We start from the raw sequence: 19,951 nt of genomic DNA, 5'->3' as shown, positions 1-19,951 counted from the left end.
TCGTCCTCCGCTAGTGTCGAAGGCCGCACGCACCCAGCGAATGACAGGGGGTGCAACGAGCAGCAGTGCGTCTCACACACGCGGCGGTGCGCCCGCCAATTCGGCCGTCACTCTGCTGGGACGCCGGGCGCGCCTCCCCGCGCCGTCCTCGAGGAACTGGCGGTTGCGGAAGGAAGCGCTTTCGTCAAATGCGGCCGAAAACTAACATTTTGTGTGTTGGGAGAAAAGCCGAACGCGAATTCTGCCGTGCTCCTACATTAGATGAGCGCCAACGGCCATACCATGATGAATACACCGGTTCTCGTCCGATCACCGAAGTTAAGCATCATCGGGCCCGGCTAGTACTTGGATGGGTGACCGCCTGGGAAACCCGGGTGCTGTTGGCTCCCTTCCTGTTTTTTTTTTTTTTGTAATGTCGCCAGCCCAATTTTCAAACTACCTTTCTGTTGTGACAAAGATGCTTCCTTAAGCCTTTTAAACTACTGTAATGGTACGAAAATGCAGTAATTAACTCAGTTTGAGGGAGAATGTGCTAACCAAGTTTGCCAAGAAGACTTTGAAAACGACAAAACAGTACGAATCGGCAGGTGATTTCTGAAATACGTCACCGCCTATTCTTGTGTAGGAGTGTAGAGTTCCAAATTTGATTTGTAACCACGAATTTATTCCTTAGTCGTCTCGTCTCGTCTCGTCTCGTCTCGTCCCGCAGACGTTTGTCGTGCTTGCGCTGTCATATGGACCACGACCCGAGCGGCAGCGAGCGGCAGTCGAGCAAAGTCGGGACAAGTCGGGACGGGGTCAGGGACAGGGATAGGAATGGTGCGAATGCACTGCAAACTACGCAGACACCTGGTGTGAGGCGAGGCGAGGCGAGGCGAGGAAGCCCACATCGTACCAGTGGGCCCTCCAGCACGACACTGCCACACCCCGCACAGGCCCTCCGCTGAACACCAGGGACAAGATTCGTCCTCCGCTAGTGTCGAAGGCCGCACGCACCCAGCGAATGACAGGGGGTGCAACGAGCAGCAGTGCGTCTCACACACGCGGCGGTGCGCCCGCCAATTCGGCCGTCACTCTGCTGGGACGCCGGGCGCGCCTCCCCGCGCCGTCCTCGAGGAACTGGCGGTTGCGGAAGGAAGCGCTTTCGTCAAATGCGGCCGAAAACTAACATTTTGTGTGTTGGGAGAAAAGCCGAACGCGAATTCTGCCGTGCTCCTACATTAGATGAGCGCCAACGGCCATACCATGATGAATACACCGGTTCTCGTCCGATCACCGAAGTTAAGCATCATCGGGCCCGGCTAGTACTTGGATGGGTGACCGCCTGGGAAACCCGGGTGCTGTTGGCTCCCTTCCTGTTTTTTTTTTTTTTTTTGTAATGTCGCCAGCCCAATTTTCAAACTACCTTTCTGTTGTGACAAAGATGCTTCCTTAAGCCTTTTAAACTACTGTAATGGTACGAAAATGCAGTAATTAACTCAGTTTGAGGGAGAATGTGCTAACCAAGTTTGCCAAGAAGACTTTGAAAACGACAAAACAGTACGAATCGGCAGGTGATTTCTGAAATACGTCACCGCCTATTCTTGTGTAGGAGTGTAGAGTTCCAAATTTGATTTGTAACCACGAATTTATTCCTTAGTCGTCTCGTCTCGTCTCGTCTCGTCTCGTCCCGCAGACGTTTGTCGTGCTTGCGCTGTCATATGGACCACGACCCGAGCGGCAGCGAGCGGCAGTCGAGCAAAGTCGGGACAAGTCGGGACGGGGTCAGGGACAGGGATAGGAATGGTGCGAATGCACTGCAAACTACGCAGACACCTGGTGTGAGGCGAGGCGAGGCGAGGCGAGGAAGCCCACATCGTACCAGTGGGCCCTCCAGCACGACACTGCCACACCCCGCACAGGCCCTCCGCTGAACACCAGGGACAAGATTCGTCCTCCGCTAGTGTCGAAGGCCGCACGCACCCAGCGAATGACAGGGGGTGCAACGAGCAGCAGTGCGTCTCACACACGCGGCGGTGCGCCCGCCAATTCGGCCGTCACTCTGCTGGGACGCCGGGCGCGCCTCCCCGCGCCGTCCTCGAGGAACTGGCGGTTGCGGAAGGAAGCGCTTTCGTCAAATGCGGCCGAAAACTAACATTTTGTGTGTTGGGAGAAAAGCCGAACGCGAATTCTGCCGTGCTCCTACATTAGATGAGCGCCAACGGCCATACCATGATGAATATACCGGTTCTCGTCCGATCACCGAAGTTAAGCATCATCGGGCCCGGCTAGTACTTGGATGGGTGACCGCCTGGGAAACCCGGGTGCTGTTGGCTCCCTTCCTGTTTTTTTTTTTTTTTTTGTAATGTCGCCAGCCCAATTTTCAAACTACCTTTCTGTTGTGACAAAGATGCTTCCTTAAGCCTTTTAAACTACTGTAATGGTACGAAAATGCAGTAATTAACTCAGTTTGAGGGAGAATGTGCTAACCAAGTTTGCCAAGAAGACTTTGAAAACGACAAAACAGTACGAATCGGCAGGTGATTTCTGAAATACGTCACCGCCTATTCTTGTGTAGGAGTGTAGAGTTCCAAATTTGATTTGTAACCACGAATTTATTCCTTAGTCGTCTCGTCTCGTCTCGTCTCGTCTCGTCCCGCAGACGTTTGTCGTGCTTGCGCTGTCATATGGACCACGACCCGAGCGGCAGCGAGCGGCAGTCGAGCAAAGTCGGGACAAGTCGGGACGGGGTCAGGGACAGGGATAGGAATGGTGCGAATGCACTGCAAACTACGCAGACACCTGGTGTGAGGCGAGGCGAGGCGAGGCGAGGAAGCCCACATCGTACCAGTGGGCCCTCCAGCACGACACTGCCACACCCCGCACAGGCCCTCCGCTGAACACCAGGGACAAGATTCGTCCTCCGCTAGTGTCGAAGGCCGCACGCACCCAGCGAATGACAGGGGGTGCAACGAGCAGCAGTGCGTCTCACACACGCGGCGGTGCGCCCGCCAATTCGGCCGTCACTCTGCTGGGACGCCGGGCGCGCCTCCCCGCGCCGTCCTCGAGGAACTGGCGGTTGCGGAAGGAAGCGCTTTCGTCAAATGCGGCCGAAAACTAACATTTTGTGTGTTGGGAGAAAAGCCGAACGCGAATTCTGCCGTGCTCCTACATTAGATGAGCGCCAACGGCCATACCATGATGAATATACCGGTTCTCGTCCGATCACCGAAGTTAAGCATCATCGGGCCCGGCTAGTACTTGGATGGGTGACCGCCTGGGAAACCCGGGTGCTGTTGGCTCCCTTCCTGTTTTTTTTTTTTTTTTGTAATGTCGCCAGCCCAATTTTCAAACTACCTTTCTGTTGTGACAAAGATGCTTCCTTAAGCCTTTTAAACTACTGTAATGGTACGAAAATGCAGTAATTAACTCAGTTTGAGGGAGAATGTGCTAACCAAGTTTGCCAAGAAGACTTTGAAAACGACAAAACAGTACGAATCGGCAGGTGATTTCTGAAATACGTCACCGCCTATTCTTGTGTAGGAGTGTAGAGTTCCAAATTTGATTTGTAACCACGAATTTATTCCTTAGTCGTCTCGTCTCGTCTCGTCTCGTCTCGTCCCGCAGACGTTTGTCGTGCTTGCGCTGTCATATGGACCACGACCCGAGCGGCAGCGAGCGGCAGTCGAGCAAAGTCGGGACAAGTCGGGACGGGGTCAGGGACAGGGATAGGAATGGTGCGAATGCACTGCAAACTACGCAGACACCTGGTGTGAGGCGAGGCGAGGCGAGGCGAGGAAGCCCACATCGTACCAGTGGGCCCTCCAGCACGACACTGCCACACCCCGCACAGGCCCTCCGCTGAACACCAGGGACAAGATTCGTCCTCCGCTAGTGTCGAAGGCCGCACGCACCCAGCGAATGACAGGGGGTGCAACGAGCAGCAGTGCGTCTCACACACGCGGCGGTGCGCCCGCCAATTCGGCCGTCACTCTGCTGGGACGCCGGGCGCGCCTCCCCGCGCCGTCCTCGAGGAACTGGCGGTTGCGGAAGGAAGCGCTTTCGTCAAATGCGGCCGAAAACTAACATTTTGTGTGTTGGGAGAAAAGCCGAACGCGAATTCTGCCGTGCTCCTACATTAGATGAGCGCCAACGGCCATACCATGATGAATACACCGGTTCTCGTCCGATCACCGAAGTTAAGCATCATCGGGCCCGGCTAGTACTTGGATGGGTGACCGCCTGGGAAACCCGGGTGCTGTTGGCTCCCTTCCTGTTTTTTTTTTTTTGTAATGTCGCCAGCCCAATTTTCAAACTACCTTTCTGTTGTGACAAAGATGCTTCCTTAAGCCTTTTAAACTACTGTAATGGTACGAAAATGCAGTAATTAACTCAGTTTGAGGGAGAATGTGCTAACCAAGTTTGCCAAGAAGACTTTGAAAACGACAAAACAGTACGAATCGGCAGGTGATTTCTGAATTACGTCACCGCCTATTCTTGTGTAGGAGTGTAGAGTTCCAAATTTGATTTGTAACCACGAATTTATTCCTTAGTCGTCTCGTCTCGTCTCGTCTCGTCTCGTCCCGCAGACGTTTGTCGTGCTTGCGCTGTCATATGGACCACGACCCGAGCGGCAGCGAGCGGCAGTCGAGCAAAGTCGGGACAAGTCGGGACGGGGTCAGGGACAGGGATAGGAATGGTGCGAATGCACTGCAAACTACGCAGACACCTGGTGTGAGGCGAGGCGAGGCGAGGCGAGGAAGCCCACATCGTACCAGTGGGCCCTCCAGCACGACACTGCCACACCCCGCACAGGCCCTCCGCTGAACACCAGGGACAAGATTCGTCCTCCGCTAGTGTCGAAGGCCGCACGCACCCAGCGAATGACAGGGGGTGCAACGAGCAGCAGTGCGTCTCACACACGCGGCGGTGCGCCCGCCAATTCGGCCGTCACTCTGCTGGGACGCCGGGCGCGCCTCCCCGCGCCGTCCTCGAGGAACTGGCGGTTGCGGAAGGAAGCGCTTTCGTCAAATGCGGCCGAAAACTAACATTTTGTGTGTTGGGAGAAAAGCCGAACGCGAATTCTGCCGTGCTCCTACATTAGATGAGCGCCAACGGCCATACCATGATGAATACACCGGTTCTCGTCCGATCACCGAAGTTAAGCATCATCGGGCCCGGCTAGTACTTGGATGGGTGACCGCCTGGGAAACCCGGGTGCTGTTGGCTCCCTTCCTGTTTTTTTTTTTTTGTAATGTCGCCAGCCCAATTTTCAAACTACCTTTCTGTTGTGACAAAGATGCTTCCTTAAGCCTTTTAAACTACTGTAATGGTACGAAAATGCAGTAATTAACTCAGTTTGAGGGAGAATGTGCTAACCAAGTTTGCCAAGAAGACTTTGAAAACGACAAAACAGTACGAATCGGCAGGTGATTTCTGAATTACGTCACCGCCTATTCTTGTGTAGGAGTGTAGAGTTCCAAATTTGATTTGTAACCACGAATTTATTCCTTAGTCGTCTCGTCTCGTCTCGTCTCGTCTCGTCCCGCAGACGTTTGTCGTGCTTGCGCTGTCATATGGACCACGACCCGAGCGGCAGCGAGCGGCAGTCGAGCAAAGTCGGGACAAGTCGGGACGGGGTCAGGGACAGGGATAGGAATGGTGCGAATGCACTGCAAACTACGCAGACACCTGGTGTGAGGCGAGGCGAGGCGAGGCGAGGAAGCCCACATCGTACCAGTGGGCCCTCCAGCACGACACTGCCACACCCCGCACAGGCCCTCCGCTGAACACCAGGGACAAGATTCGTCCTCCGCTAGTGTCGAAGGCCGCACGCACCCAGCGAATGACAGGGGGTGCAACGAGCAGCAGTGCGTCTCACACACGCGGCGGTGCGCCCGCCAATTCGGCCGTCACTCTGCTGGGACGCCGGGCGCGCCTCCCCGCGCCGTCCTCGAGGAACTGGCGGTTGCGGAAGGAAGCGCTTTCGTCAAATGCGGCCGAAAACTAACATTTTGTGTGTTGGGAGAAAAGCCGAACGCGAATTCTGCCGTGCTCCTACATTAGATGAGCGCCAACGGCCATACCATGATGAATACACCGGTTCTCGTCCGATCACCGAAGTTAAGCATCATCGGGCCCGGCTAGTACTTGGATGGGTGACCGCCTGGGAAACCCGGGTGCTGTTGGCTCCCTTCCTGTTTTTTTTTTTTTGTAATGTCGCCAGCCCAATTTTCAAACTACCTTTCTGTTGTGACAAAGATGCTTCCTTAAGCCTTTTAAACTACTGTAATGGTACGAAAATGCAGTAATTAACTCAGTTTGAGGGAGAATGTGCTAACCAAGTTTGCCAAGAAGACTTTGAAAACGACAAAACAGTACGAATCGGCAGGTGATTTCTGAAATACGTCACCGCCTATTCTTGTGTAGGAGTGTAGAGTTCCAAATTTGATTTGTAACCACGAATTTATTCCTTAGTCGTCTCGTCTCGTCTCGTCTCGTCTCGTCCCGCAGACGTTTGTCGTGCTTGCGCTGTCATATGGACCACGACCCGAGCGGCAGCGAGCGGCAGTCGAGCAAAGTCGGGACAAGTCGGGACGGGGTCAGGGACAGGGATAGGAATGGTGCGAATGCACTGCAAACTACGCAGACACCTGGTGTGAGGCGAGGCGAGGCGAGGCGAGGAAGCCCACATCGTACCAGTGGGCCCTCCAGCACGACACTGCCACACCCCGCACAGGCCCTCCGCTGAACACCAGGGACAAGATTCGTCCTCCGCTAGTGTCGAAGGCCGCACGCACCCAGCGAATGACAGGGGGTGCAACGAGCAGCAGTGCGTCTCACACACGCGGCGGTGCGCCCGCCAATTCGGCCGTCACTCTGCTGGGACGCCGGGCGCGCCTCCCCGCGCCGTCCTCGAGGAACTGGCGGTTGCGGAAGGAAGCGCTTTCGTCAAATGCGGCCGAAAACTAACATTTTGTGTGTTGGGAGAAAAGCCGAACGCGAATTCTGCCGTGCTCCTACATTAGATGAGCGCCAACGGCCATACCATGATGAATACACCGGTTCTCGTCCGATCACCGAAGTTAAGCATCATCGGGCCCGGCTAGTACTTGGATGGGTGACCGCCTGGGAAACCCGGGTGCTGTTGGCTCCCTTCCTGTTTTTTTTTTTTTGTAATGTCGCCAGCCCAATTTTCAAACTACCTTTCTGTTGTGACAAAGATGCTTCCTTAAGCCTTTTAAACTACTGTAATGGTACGAAAATGCAGTAATTAACTCAGTTTGAGGGAGAATGTGCTAACCAAGTTTGCCAAGAAGACTTTGAAAACGACAAAACAGTACGAATCGGCAGGTGATTTCTGAATTACGTCACCGCCTATTCTTGTGTAGGAGTGTAGAGTTCCAAATTTGATTTGTAACCACGAATTTATTCCTTAGTCGTCTCGTCTCGTCTCGTCTCGTCTCGTCCCGCAGACGTTTGTCGTGCTTGCGCTGTCATATGGACCACGACCCGAGCGGCAGCGAGCGGCAGTCGAGCAAAGTCGGGACAAGTCGGGACGGGGTCAGGGACAGGGATAGGAATGGTGCGAATGCACTGCAAACTACGCAGACACCTGGTGTGAGGCGAGGCGAGGCGAGGCGAGGAAGCCCACATCGTACCAGTGGGCCCTCCAGCACGACACTGCCACACCCCGCACAGGCCCTCCGCTGAACACCAGGGACAAGATTCGTCCTCCGCTAGTGTCGAAGGCCGCACGCACCCAGCGAATGACAGGGGGTGCAACGAGCAGCAGTGCGTCTCACACACGCGGCGGTGCGCCCGCCAATTCGGCCGTCACTCTGCTGGGACGCCGGGCGCGCCTCCCCGCGCCGTCCTCGAGGAACTGGCGGTTGCGGAAGGAAGCGCTTTCGTCAAATGCGGCCGAAAACTAACATTTTGTGTGTTGGGAGAAAAGCCGAACGCGAATTCTGCCGTGCTCCTACATTAGATGAGCGCCAACGGCCATACCATGATGAATACACCGGTTCTCGTCCGATCACCGAAGTTAAGCATCATCGGGCCCGGCTAGTACTTGGATGGGTGACCGCCTGGGAAACCCGGGTGCTGTTGGCTCCCTTCCTGTTTTTTTTTTTGTAATGTCGCCAGCCCAATTTTCAAACTACCTTTCTGTTGTGACAAAGATGCTTCCTTAAGCCTTTTAAACTACTGTAATGGTACGAAAATGCAGTAATTAACTCAGTTTGAGGGAGAATGTGCTAACCAAGTTTGCCAAGAAGACTTTGAAAACGACAAAACACTACGAATCGGCAGGTGATTTCTGAAATACGTCACCGCCTATTGTTGTGTAGGTGTGTTGAGTTCCAAATTTGATTTGTAACCACGAACTTATTCCTTAGTCGTCTCGTCTCGTCTCGTCTCGTCCCGCAGACGTTTGTCGTGCTTGCGCTGTCATATGGACCACGACCCGAGCGGCAGCGAGCGGCAGTCGAGCAAAGTCGGGACAAGTCGGGACGGGGTCAGGGACAGGGATAGGAATGGTGCGAATGCACTGCAAACTACGCAGACACCTGGTGTGAGGCGAGGCGAGGCGAGGCGAGGAAGCCCACATCGTACCAGTGGGCCCTCCAGCACGACACTGCCACACCCCGCACAGGCCCTCCGCTGAACACCAGGGACAAGATTCGTCCTCCGCTAGTGTCGAAGGCCGCACGCACCCAGCGAATGCAACGAGCAGCAGTGCGTCTCACACACGCGGCGGTGCGCCCGCCAATTCGGCCGTCACTCTGCTGGGACGCCGGGCGCGCCTCCCCGCGCCGTCCTCGAGGAACTGGCGGTTGCGGAAGGAAGCGCTTTCGTCAAATGCGGCCGAAAACTAACATTTTGTGTGTTGGGAGAAAAGCCGAACGCGAATTCTGCCGTGCTCCTACATTAGATGAGCGCCAACGGCCATACCATGATGAATACACCGGTTCTCGTCCGATCACCGAAGTTAAGCATCATCGGGCCCGGCTAGTACTTGGATGGGTGACCGCCTGGGAAACCCGGGTGCTGTTGGCTCCCTTCCTGTTTTTTTTTTTTTGTAATGTCGCCAGCCCAATTTTCAAACTACCTTTCTGTTGTGACAAAGATGCTTCCTTAAGCCTTTTAAACTACTGTAATGGTACGAAAATGCAGTAATTAACTCAGTTTGAGGGAGAATGTGCTAACCAAGTTTGCCAAGAAGACTTTGAAAACGACAAAACAGTACGAATCGGCAGGTGATTTCTGAATTACGTCACCGCCTATTCTTGTGTAGGAGTGTAGAGTTCCAAATTTGATTTGTAACCACGAATTTATTCCTTAGTCGTCTCGTCTCGTCTCGTCTCGTCTCGTCCCGCAGACGTTTGTCGTGCTTGCGCTGTCATATGGACCACGACCCGAGCGGCAGCGAGCGGCAGTCGAGCAAAGTCGGGACAAGTCGGGACGGGGTCAGGGACAGGGATAGGAATGGTGCGAATGCACTGCAAACTACGCAGACACCTGGTGTGAGGCGAGGCGAGGCGAGGCGAGGAAGCCCACATCGTACCAGTGGGCCCTCCAGCACGACACTGCCACACCCCGCACAGGCCCTCCGCTGAACACCAGGGACAAGATTCGTCCTCCGCTAGTGTCGAAGGCCGCACGCACCCAGCGAATGACAGGGGGTGCAACGAGCAGCAGTGCGTCTCACACACGCGGCGGTGCGCCCGCCAATTCGGCCGTCACTCTGCTGGGACGCCGGGCGCGCCTCCCCGCGCCGTCCTCGAGGAACTGGCGGTTGCGGAAGGAAGCGCTTTCGTCAAATGCGGCCGAAAACTAACATTTTGTGTGTTGGGAGAAAAGCCGAACGCGAATTCTGCCGTGCTCCTACATTAGATGAGCGCCAACGGCCATACCATGATGAATACACCGGTTCTCGTCCGATCACCGAAGTTAAGCATCAGCGGGCCCGGCTAGTACTTGGATGGGTGACCGCCTGGGAAACCCGGGTGCTGTTGGCTCCCTTCCTGTTTTTTTTTTTTGTAATGTCGCCAGCCCAATTTTCAAACTACCTTTCTGTTGTGACAAAGATGCTTCCTTAAGCCTTTTAAACTACTGTAATGGTACGAAAATGCAGTAATTAACTCAGTTTGAGGGAGAATGTGCTAACCAAGTTTGCCAAGAAGACTTTGAAAACGACAAAACAGTACGAATCGGCAGGTGATTTCTGAATTACGTCACCGCCTATTCTTGTGTAGGAGTGTAGAGTTCCAAATTTGATTTGTAACCACGAATTTATTCCTTAGTCGTCTCGTCTCGTCTCGTCTCGTCTCGTCCCGCAGACGTTTGTCGTGCTTGCGCTGTCATATGGACCACGACCCGAGCGGCAGCGAGCGGCAGTCGAGCAAAGTCGGGACAAGTCGGGACGGGGTCAGGGACAGGGATAGGAATGGTGCGAATGCACTGCAAACTACGCAGACACCTGGTGTGAGGCGAGGCGAGGCGAGGCGAGGAAGCCCACATCGTACCAGTGGGCCCTCCAGCACGACACTGCCACACCCCGCACAGGCCCTCCGCTGAACACCAGGGACAAGATTCGTCCTCCGCTAGTGTCGAAGGCCGCACGCACCCAGCGAATGACAGGGGGTGCAACGAGCAGCAGTGCGTCTCACACACGCGGCGGTGCGCCCGCCAATTCGGCCGTCACTCTGCTGGGACGCCGGGCGCGCCTCCCCGCGCCGTCCTCGAGGAACTGGCGGTTGCGGAAGGAAGCGCTTTCGTCAAATGCGGCCGAAAACTAACATTTTGTGTGTTGGGAGAAAAGCCGAACGCGAATTCTGCCGTGCTCCTACATTAGATGAGCGCCAACGGCCATACCATGATGAATACACCGGTTCTCGTCCGATCACCGAAGTTAAGCATCATCGGGCCCGGCTAGTACTTGGATGGGTGACCGCCTGGGAAACCCGGGTGCTGTTGGCTCCCTTCCTGTTTTTTTTTTTGTAATGTCGCCAGCCCAATTTTCAAACTACCTTTCTGTTGTGACAAAGATGCTTCCTTAAGCCTTTTAAACTACTGTAATGGTACGAAAATGCAGTAATTAACTCAGTTTGAGGGAGAATGTGCTAACCAAGTTTGCCAAGAAGACTTTGAAAACGACAAAACACTACGAATCGGCAGGTGATTTCTGAAATACGTCACCGCCTATTGTTGTGTAGGTGTGTTGAGTTCCAAATTTGATTTGTAACCACGAACTTATTCCTTAGTCGTCTCGTCTCGTCTCGTCTCGTCCCGCAGACGTTTGTCGTGCTTGCGCTGTCATATGGACCACGACCCGAGCGGCAGCGAGCGGCAGTCGAGCAAAGTCGGGACAAGTCGGGACGGGGTCAGGGACAGGGATAGGAATGGTGCGAATGCACTGCAAACTACGCAGACACCTGGTGTGAGGCGAGGCGAGGCGAGGCGAGGAAGCCCACATCGTACCAGTGGGCCCTCCAGCACGACACTGCCACACCCCGCACAGGCCCTCCGCTGAACACCAGGGACAAGATTCGTCCTCCGCTAGTGTCGAAGGCCGCACGCACCCAGCGAATGACAGGGGGTGCAACGAGCAGCAGTGCGTCTCACACACGCGGCGGTGCGCCCGCCAATTCGGCCGTCACTCTGCTGGGACGCCGGGCGCGCCTCCCCGCGCCGTCCTCGAGGAACTGGCGGTTGCGGAAGGAAGCGCTTTCGTCAAATGCGGCCGAAAACTAACATTTTGTGTGTTGGGAGAAAAGCCGAACGCGAATTCTGCCGTGCTCCTACATTAGATGAGCGCCAACGGCCATACCATGATGAATACACCGGTTCTCGTCCGATCACCGAAGTTAAGCATCATCGGGCCCGGCTAGTACTTGGATGGGTGACCGCCTGGGAAACCCGGGTGCTGTTGGCTCCCTTCCTGTTTTTTTTTTTTTGTAATGTCGCCAGCCCAATTTTCAAACTACCTTTCTGTTGTGACAAAGATGCTTCCTTAAGCCTTTTAAACTACTGTAATGGTACGAAAATGCAGTAATTAACTCAGTTTGAGGGAGAATGTGCTAACCAAGTTTGCCAAGAAGACTTTGAAAACGACAAAACAGTACGAATCGGCAGGTGATTTCTGAATTACGTCACCGCCTATTCTTGTGTAGGAGTGTAGAGTTCCAAATTTGATTTGTAACCACGAATTTATTCCTTAGTCGTCTCGTCTCGTCTCGTCTCGTCTCGTCCCGCAGACGTTTGTCGTGCTTGCGCTGTCATATGGACCACGACCCGAGCGGCAGCGAGCGGCAGTCGAGCAAAGTCGGGACAAGTCGGGACGGGGTCAGGGACAGGGATAGGAATGGTGCGAATGCACTGCAAACTACGCAGACACCTGGTGTGAGGCGAGGCGAGGCGAGGCGAGGAAGCCCACATCGTACCAGTGGGCCCTCCAGCACGACACTGCCACACCCCGCACAGGCCCTCCGCTGAACACCAGGGACAAGATTCGTCCTCCGCTAGTGTCGAAGGCCGCACGCACCCAGCGAATGACAGGGGGTGCAACGAGCAGCAGTGCGTCTCACACACGCGGCGGTGCGCCCGCCAATTCGGCCGTCACTCTGCTGGGACGCCGGGCGCGCCTCCCCGCGCCGTCCTCGAGGAACTGGCGGTTGCGGAAGGAAGCGCTTTCGTCAAATGCGGCCGAAAACTAACATTTTGTGTGTTGGGAGAAAAGCCGAACGCGAATTCTGCCGTGCTCCTACATTAGATGAGCGCCAACGGCCATACCATGATGAATACACCGGTTCTCGTCCGATCACCGAAGTTAAGCATCAGCGGGCCCGGCTAGTACTTGGATGGGTGACCGCCTGGGAAACCCGGGTGCTGTTGGCTCCCTTCCTGTTTTTTTTTTTTGTAATGTCGCCAGCCCAATTTTCAAACTACCTTTCTGTTGTGACAAAGATGCTTCCTTAAGCCTTTTAAACTACTGTAATGGTACGAAAATGCAGTAATTAACTCAGTTTGAGGGAGAATGTGCTAACCAAGTTTGCCAAGAAGACTTTGAAAACGACAAAACACTACGAATCGGCAGGTGATTTCTGAAATACGTCACCGCCTATTGTTGTGTAGGTGTGTTGAGTTCCAAATTTGATTTGTAACCACGAACTTATTCCTTAGTCGTCTCGTCTCGTCTCGTCTCGTCCCGCAGACGTTTGTCGTGCTTGCGCTGTCATATGGACCACGACCCGAGCGGCAGCGAGCGGCAGTCGAGCAAAGTCGGGACAAGTCGGGACGGGGTCAGGGACAGGGATAGGAATGGTGCGAATGCACTGCAAACTACGCAGACACCTGGTGTGAGGCGAGGCGAGGCGAGGCGAGGAAGCCCACATCGTACCAGTGGGCCCTCCAGCACGACACTGCCACACCCCGCACAGGCCCTCCGCTGAACACCAGGGACAAGATTCGTCCTCCGCTAGTGTCGAAGGCCGCACGCACCCAGCGAATGACAGGGGGTGCAACGAGCAGCAGTGCGTCTCACACACGCGGCGGTGCGCCCGCCAATTCGGCCGTCACTCTGCTGGGACGCCGGGCGCGCCTCCCCGCGCCGTCCTCGAGGAACTGGCGGTTGCGGAAGGAAGCGCTTTCGTCAAATGCGGCCGAAAACTAACATTTTGTGTGTTGGGAGAAAAGCCGAACGCGAATTCTGCCGTGCTCCTACATTAGATGAGCGCCAACGGCCATACCATGATGAATACACCGGTTCTCGTCCGATCACCGAAGTTAAGCATCATCGGGCCCGGCTAGTACTTGGATGGGTGACCGCCTGGGAAACCCGGGTGCTGTTGGCTCCCTTCCTGTTTTTTTTTTTTTGTAATGTCGCCAGCCCAATTTTCAAACTACCTTTCTGTTGTGACAAAGATGCTTCCTTAAGCCTTTTAAACTACTGTAATGGTACGAAAATGCAGTAATTAACTCAGTTTGAGGGAGAATGTGCTAACCAAGTTTGCCAAGAAGACTTTGAAAACGACAAAACAGTACGAATCGGCAGGTGATTTCTGAATTACGTCACCGCCTATTCTTGTGTAGGAGTGTAGAGTTCCAAATTTGATTTGTAACCACGAATTTATTCCTTAGTCGTCTCGTCTCGTCTCGTCTCGTCTCGTCCCGCAGACGTTTGTCGTGCTTGCGCTGTCATATGGACCACGACCCGAGCGGCAGCGAGCGGCAGTCGAGCAAAGTCGGGACAAGTCGGGACGGGGTCAGGGACAGGGATAGGAATGGTGCGAATGCACTGCAAACTACGCAGACACCTGGTGTGAGGCGAGGCGAGGCGAGGCGAGGAAGCCCACATCGTACCAGTGGGCCCTCCAGCACGACACTGCCACACCCCGCACAGGCCCTCCGCTGAACACCAGGGACAAGATTCGTCCTCCGCTAGTGTCGAAGGCCGCACGCACCCAGCGAATGACAGGGGGTGCAACGAGCAGCAGTGCGTCTCACACACGCGGCGGTGCGCCCGCCAATTCGGCCGTCACTCTGCTGGGACGCCGGGCGCGCCTCCCCGCGCCGTCCTCGAGGAACTGGCGGTTGCGGAAGGAAGCGCTTTCGTCAAATGCGGCCGAAAACTAACATTTTGTGTGTTGGGAGAAAAGCCGAACGCGAATTCTGCCGTGCTCCTACATTAGATGAGCGCCAACGGCCATACCATGATGAATACACCGGTTCTCGTCCGATCACCGAAGTTAAGCATCATCGGGCCCGGCTAGTACTTGGATGGGTGACCGCCTGGGAAACCCGGGTGCTGTTGGCTCCCTTCCTGTTTTTTTTTTTTTTGTAATGTCGCCAGCCCAATTTTCAAACTACCTTTCTGTTGTGACAAAGATGCTTCCTTAAGCCTTTTAAACTACTGTAATGGTACGAAAATGCAGTAATTAACTCAGTTTGAGGGAGAATGTGCTAACCAAGTTTGCCAAGAAGACTTTGAAAACGACAAAACAGTACGAATCGGCAGGTGATTTCTGAAATACGTCACCGCCTATTCTTGTGTAGGAGTGTAGAGTTCCAAATTTGATTTGTAACCACGAATTTATTCCTTAGTCGTCTCGTCTCGTCTCGTCTCGTCTCGTCCCGCAGACGTTTGTCGTGCTTGCGCTGTCATATGGACCACGACCCGAGCGGCAGCGAGCGGCAGTCGAGCAAAGTCGGGACAAGTCGGGACGGGGTCAGGGACAGGGATAGGAATGGTGCGAATGCACTGCAAACTACGCAGACACCTGGTGTGAGGCGAGGCGAGGCGAGGCGAGGAAGCCCACATCGTACCAGTGGGCCCTCCAGCACGACACTGCCACACCCCGCACAGGCCCTCCGCTGAACACCAGGGACAAGATTCGTCCTCCGCTAGTGTCGAAGGCCGCACGCACCCAGCGAATGACAGGGGGTGCAACGAGCAGCAGTGCGTCTCACACACGCGGCGGTGCGCCCGCCAATTCGGCCGTCACTCTGCTGGGACGCCGGGCGCGCCTCCCCGCGCCGTCCTCGAGGAACTGGCGGTTGCGGAAGGAAGCGCTTTCGTCAAATGCGGCCGAAAACTAACATTTTGTGTGTTGGGAGAAAAGCCGAACGCGAATTCTGCCGTGCTCCTACATTAGATGAGCGCCAACGGCCATACCATGATGAATACACCGGTTCTCGTCCGATCACCGAAGTTAAGCATCATCGGGCCCGGCTAGTACTTGGATGGGTGACCGCCTGGGAAACCCGGGTGCTGTTGGCTCCCTTCCTGTTTTTTTTTTTTTGTAATGTCGCCAGCCCAATTTTCAAACTACCTTTCTGTTGTGACAAAGATGCTTCCTTAAGCCTTTTAAACTACTGTAATGGTACGAAAATGCAGTAATTAACTCAGTTTGAGGGAGAATGTGCTAACCAAGTTTGCCAAGAAGACTTTGAAAACGACAAAACAGTACGAATCGGCAGGTGATTTCTGAATTACGTCACCGCCTATTCTTGTGTAGGAGTGTAGAGTTCCAAATTTGATTTGTAACCACGAATTTATTCCTTAGTCGTCTCGTCTCGTCTCGTCTCGTCTCGTCCCGCAGACGTTTGTCGTGCTTGCGCTGTCATATGGACCACGACCCGAGCGGCAGCGAGCGGCAGTCGAGCAAAGTCGGGACAAGTCGGGACGGGGTCAGGGACAGGGATAGGAATGGTGCGAATGCACTGCAAACTACGCAGACACCTGGTGTGAGGCGAGGCGAGGCGAGGCGAGGAAGCCCACATCGTACCAGTGGGCCCTCCAGCACGACACTGCCACACCCCGCACAGGCCCTCCGCTGAACACCAGGGACAAGATTCGTCCTCCGCTAGTGTCGAAGGCCGCACGCACCCAGCGAATGACAGGGGGTGCAACGAGCAGCAGTGCGTCTCACACACGCGGCGGTGCGCCCGCCAATTCGGCCGTCACTCTGCTGGGACGCCGGGCGCGCCTCCCCGCGCCGTCCTCGAGGAACTGGCGGTTGCGGAAGGAAGCGCTTTCGTCAAATGCGGCCGAAAACTAACATTTTGTGTGTTGGGAGAAAAGCCGAACGCGAATTCTGCCGTGCTCCTACATTAGATGAGCGCCAACGGCCATACCATGATGAATACACCGGTTCTCGTCCGATCACCGAAGTTAAGCATCATCGGGCCCGGCTAGTACTTGGATGGGTGACCGCCTGGGAAACCCGGGTGCTGTTGGCTCCCTTCCTGTTTTTTTTTTTTGTAATGTCGCCAGCCCAATTTTCAAACTACCTTTCTGTTGTGACAAAGATGCTTCCTTAAGCCTTTTAAACTACTGTAATGGTACGAAAATGCAGTAATTAACTCAGTTTGAGGGAGAATGTGCTAACCAAGTTTGCCAAGAAGACTTTGAAAACGACAAAACACTACGAATCGGCAGGTGATTTCTGAAATACGTCACCGCCTATTGTTGTGTAGGTGTGTTGAGTTCCAAATTTGATTTGTAACCACGAACTTATTCCTTAGTCGTCTCGTCTCGTCTCGTCTCGTCCCGCAGACGTTTGTCGTGCTTGCGCTGTCATATGGACCACGACCCGAGCGGCAGCGAGCGGCAGTCGAGCAAAGTCGGGACAAGTCGGGACGGGGTCAGGGACAGGGATAGGAATGGTGCGAATGCACTGCAAACTACGCAGACACCTGGTGTGAGGCGAGGCGAGGCGAGGCGAGGAAGCCCACATCGCTACCAGTGGGCCCTCCAGCACGACACTGCCACACCCCGCACAGGCCCTCCGCTGAACACCAGGGACAAGATTCGTCCTCCGCTAGTGTCGAAGGCCGCACGCACCCAGCGAATGACAGGGGGTGCAACGAGCAGCAGTGCGTCTCACACACGCGGCGGTGCGCCCGCCAATTCGGCCGTCACTCTGCTGGGACGCCGGGCGCGCCTCCCCGCGCCGTCCTCGAGGAACTGGCGGTTGCGGAAGGAAGCGCTTTCGTCAAATGCGGCCGAAAACTAACATTTTGTGTGTTGGGAGAAAAGCCGAACGCGAATTCTGCCGTGCTCCTACATTAGATGAGCGCCAACGGCCATACCATGATGAAAACACCGGTTCTCGTCCGATCACCGAAGTTAAGCATCATCGGGCCCGGCTAGTACTTGGATGGGTGACCGCCTGGGAAACCCGGGTGCTGTTGGCTCCCTTCCTGTTTTTTTTTTTTTTTGTAATGTCGCCAGCCCAATTTTCAAACTACCTTTCTGTTGTGACAAAGATGCTTCCTTAAGCCTTTTAAACTACTGTAATGGTACGAAAATGCAGTAATTAACTCAGTTTGAGGGAGAATGTGCTAACCAAGTTTGCCAAGAAGACTTTGAAAACGACAAAACAGTACGAATCGGCAGGTGATTTCTGAATTACGTCACCGCCTATTCTTGTGTAGGAGTGTAGAGTTCCAAATTTGATTTGTAACCACGAATTTATTCCTTAGTCGTCTCGTCTCGTCTCGTCTCGTCTCGTCCCGCAGACGTTTGTCGTGCTTGCGCTGTCATATGGACCACGACCCGAGCGGCAGCGAGCGGCAGTCGAGCAAAGTCGGGACAAGTCGGGACGGGGTCAGGGACAGGGATAGGAATGGTGCGAATGCACTGCAAACTACGCAGACACCTGGTGTGAGGCGAGGCGAGGCGAGGCGAGGAAGCCCACATCGTACCAGTGGGCCCTCCAGCACGACACTGCCACACCCCGCACAGGCCCTCCGCTGAACACCAGGGACAAGATTCGTCCTCCGCTAGTGTCGAAGGCCGCACGCACCCAGCGAATGACAGGGGGTGCAACGAGCAGCAGTGCGTCTCACACACGCGGCGGTGCGCCCGCCAATTCGGCCGTCACTCTGCTGGGACGCCGGGCGCGCCTCCCCGCGCCGTCCTCGAGGAACTGGCGGTTGCGGAAGGAAGCGCTTTCGTCAAATGCGGCCGAAAACTAACATTTTGTGTGTTGGGAGAAAAGCCGAACGCGAATTCTGCCGTGCTCCTACATTAGATGAGCGCCAACGGCCATACCATGATGAATACACCGGTTCTCGTCCGATCACCGAAGTTAAGCATCATCGGGCCCGGCTAGTACTTGGATGGGTGACCGCCTGGGAAACCCGGGTGCTGTTGGCTCCCTTCCTGTTTTTTTTTTTTTTTTGTAATGTCGCCAGCCCAATTTTCAAACTACCTTTCTGTTGTGACAAAGATGCTTCCTTAAGCCTTTTAAACTACTGTAATGGTACGAAAATGCAGTAATTAACTCAGTTTGAGGGAGAATGTGCTAACCAAGTTTGCCAAGAAGACTTTGAAAACGACAAAACAGTACGAATCGGCAGGTGATTTCTGAAATACGTCACCGCCTATTCTTGTGTAGGAGTGTAGAGTTCCAAATTTGATTTGTAACCACGAATTTATTCCTTAGTCGTCTCGTCTCGTCTCGTCTCGTCCCGCAGACGTTTGTCGTGCTTGCGCTGTCATATGGACCACGACCCGAGCGGCAGCGAGCGGCAGTCGAGCAAAGTCGGGACAAGTCGGGACGGGGTCAGGGACAGGGATAGGAATGGTGCGAATGCACTGCAAACTACGCAGACACCTGGTGTGAGGCGTGGCGAGGCGAGGCGAGGAAGCCCACATCGTACCAGTGGGCCCTCCAGCACGACACTGCCACACCCCGCACAGGCCCTCCGCTGAACACCAGGGACAAGATTCGTCCTCCGCTAGTGTCGAAGGCCGCACGCACCCAGCGAATGACAGGGGGTGCAACGAGCAGCAGTGCGTCTCACACACGCGGCGGTGCGCCCGCCAATTCGGCCGTCACTCTGCTGGGACGCCGGGCGCGCCTCCCCGCGCCGTCCTCGAGGAACTGGCGGTTGCGGAAGGAAGCGCTTTCGTCAAATGCGGCCGAAAACTAACATTTTGTGTGTTGGGAGAAAAGCCGAACGCGAATTCTGCCGTGCTCCTACATTAGATGAGCGCCAACGGCCATACCATGATGAATACACCGGTTCTCGTCCGATCACCGAAGTTAAGCATCATCGGGCCCGGCTAGTACTTGGATGGGTGACCGCCTGGGAAACCCGGGTGCTGTTGGCTCCCTTCCTGTTTTTTTTTTTTTGTAATGTCGCCAGCCCAATTTTCAAACTACCTTTCTGTTGTGACAAAGATGCTTCCTTAAGCCTTTTAAACTACTGTAATGGTACGAAAATGCAGTAATTAACTCAGTTTGAGGGAGAATGTGCTAACCAAGTTTGCCAAGAAGACTTTGAAAACGACAAAACAGTACGAATCGGCAGGTGATTTCTGAAATACGTCACCGCCTATTCTTGTGTAGGAGTGTAGAGTTCCAAATTTGATTTGTAACCACGAATTTATTCCTTAGTCGTCTCGTCTCGTCTCGTCTCGTCTCGTCCCGCAGACGTTTGTCGTGCTTGCGCTGTCATA

General features: G+C 54.6%; 21 non-coding genes across 21 annotated transcripts; all 21 read left to right on the top strand.

Annotated features, from left to right (window-relative positions):
• The first annotated feature begins 267 nt into the window (after positions 1-267).
• On the top strand, positions 268-386 carry LOC126089298 (5S ribosomal RNA). The gene has a single exon (XR_007520628.1). It is a non-coding gene; the product is annotated as a 5S ribosomal RNA (ribosomal RNA).
• Positions 387-1,230: 844 nt separating this feature from the next.
• Positions 1,231-1,349, top strand: LOC126089284 (5S ribosomal RNA). Its single transcript, XR_007520616.1, has one exon. It is a non-coding gene; the product is annotated as a 5S ribosomal RNA (ribosomal RNA).
• Positions 1,350-2,196: 847 nt separating this feature from the next.
• LOC126089032 (5S ribosomal RNA) lies at positions 2,197-2,315 on the top strand. Its single transcript, XR_007520377.1, has one exon. It is a non-coding gene; the product is annotated as a 5S ribosomal RNA (ribosomal RNA).
• Positions 2,316-3,162: 847 nt separating this feature from the next.
• Positions 3,163-3,281, top strand: LOC126089030 (5S ribosomal RNA). Its single transcript, XR_007520375.1, has one exon. It is a non-coding gene; the product is annotated as a 5S ribosomal RNA (ribosomal RNA).
• An 846-nt stretch (positions 3,282-4,127) lies between these two features.
• On the top strand, positions 4,128-4,246 carry LOC126089273 (5S ribosomal RNA). The gene has a single exon (XR_007520605.1). It is a non-coding gene; the product is annotated as a 5S ribosomal RNA (ribosomal RNA).
• An 843-nt stretch (positions 4,247-5,089) lies between these two features.
• On the top strand, positions 5,090-5,208 carry LOC126089260 (5S ribosomal RNA). The gene has a single exon (XR_007520593.1). It is a non-coding gene; the product is annotated as a 5S ribosomal RNA (ribosomal RNA).
• Positions 5,209-6,051: 843 nt separating this feature from the next.
• Positions 6,052-6,170, top strand: LOC126089249 (5S ribosomal RNA). Its single transcript, XR_007520582.1, has one exon. It is a non-coding gene; the product is annotated as a 5S ribosomal RNA (ribosomal RNA).
• An 843-nt stretch (positions 6,171-7,013) lies between these two features.
• Positions 7,014-7,132, top strand: LOC126089237 (5S ribosomal RNA). The gene has a single exon (XR_007520570.1). It is a non-coding gene; the product is annotated as a 5S ribosomal RNA (ribosomal RNA).
• Positions 7,133-7,975: 843 nt separating this feature from the next.
• LOC126089225 (5S ribosomal RNA) lies at positions 7,976-8,094 on the top strand. The gene has a single exon (XR_007520559.1). It is a non-coding gene; the product is annotated as a 5S ribosomal RNA (ribosomal RNA).
• An 826-nt stretch (positions 8,095-8,920) lies between these two features.
• On the top strand, positions 8,921-9,039 carry LOC126089213 (5S ribosomal RNA). Its single transcript, XR_007520548.1, has one exon. It is a non-coding gene; the product is annotated as a 5S ribosomal RNA (ribosomal RNA).
• An 843-nt stretch (positions 9,040-9,882) lies between these two features.
• LOC126089138 (5S ribosomal RNA) lies at positions 9,883-10,001 on the top strand. Its single transcript, XR_007520477.1, has one exon. It is a non-coding gene; the product is annotated as a 5S ribosomal RNA (ribosomal RNA).
• Positions 10,002-10,843: 842 nt separating this feature from the next.
• On the top strand, positions 10,844-10,962 carry LOC126089201 (5S ribosomal RNA). Its single transcript, XR_007520537.1, has one exon. It is a non-coding gene; the product is annotated as a 5S ribosomal RNA (ribosomal RNA).
• An 836-nt stretch (positions 10,963-11,798) lies between these two features.
• On the top strand, positions 11,799-11,917 carry LOC126089190 (5S ribosomal RNA). The gene has a single exon (XR_007520526.1). It is a non-coding gene; the product is annotated as a 5S ribosomal RNA (ribosomal RNA).
• An 843-nt stretch (positions 11,918-12,760) lies between these two features.
• LOC126089137 (5S ribosomal RNA) lies at positions 12,761-12,879 on the top strand. Its single transcript, XR_007520476.1, has one exon. It is a non-coding gene; the product is annotated as a 5S ribosomal RNA (ribosomal RNA).
• An 837-nt stretch (positions 12,880-13,716) lies between these two features.
• LOC126089179 (5S ribosomal RNA) lies at positions 13,717-13,835 on the top strand. The gene has a single exon (XR_007520515.1). It is a non-coding gene; the product is annotated as a 5S ribosomal RNA (ribosomal RNA).
• Positions 13,836-14,678: 843 nt separating this feature from the next.
• On the top strand, positions 14,679-14,797 carry LOC126089167 (5S ribosomal RNA). Its single transcript, XR_007520504.1, has one exon. It is a non-coding gene; the product is annotated as a 5S ribosomal RNA (ribosomal RNA).
• Positions 14,798-15,641: 844 nt separating this feature from the next.
• Positions 15,642-15,760, top strand: LOC126089155 (5S ribosomal RNA). The gene has a single exon (XR_007520493.1). It is a non-coding gene; the product is annotated as a 5S ribosomal RNA (ribosomal RNA).
• Positions 15,761-16,603: 843 nt separating this feature from the next.
• Positions 16,604-16,722, top strand: LOC126089142 (5S ribosomal RNA). Its single transcript, XR_007520481.1, has one exon. It is a non-coding gene; the product is annotated as a 5S ribosomal RNA (ribosomal RNA).
• An 838-nt stretch (positions 16,723-17,560) lies between these two features.
• Positions 17,561-17,679, top strand: LOC126089501 (5S ribosomal RNA). The gene has a single exon (XR_007520812.1). It is a non-coding gene; the product is annotated as a 5S ribosomal RNA (ribosomal RNA).
• Positions 17,680-18,524: 845 nt separating this feature from the next.
• Positions 18,525-18,643, top strand: LOC126089131 (5S ribosomal RNA). The gene has a single exon (XR_007520470.1). It is a non-coding gene; the product is annotated as a 5S ribosomal RNA (ribosomal RNA).
• Positions 18,644-19,484: 841 nt separating this feature from the next.
• Positions 19,485-19,603, top strand: LOC126089119 (5S ribosomal RNA). Its single transcript, XR_007520459.1, has one exon. It is a non-coding gene; the product is annotated as a 5S ribosomal RNA (ribosomal RNA).
• The last annotated feature ends 348 nt before the right edge of the window (positions 19,604-19,951 follow it).

This window comes from Schistocerca cancellata, chromosome 6 (assembly GCF_023864275.1).
Source record: "Schistocerca cancellata isolate TAMUIC-IGC-003103 chromosome 6, iqSchCanc2.1, whole genome shotgun sequence".
Taxonomy (NCBI): domain Eukaryota; kingdom Metazoa; phylum Arthropoda; class Insecta; order Orthoptera; family Acrididae; genus Schistocerca; species Schistocerca cancellata.
The sequence above is the reverse complement of the archived record's forward strand: the minus strand, read 5'-3'. Positions and strand labels throughout refer to the sequence as shown.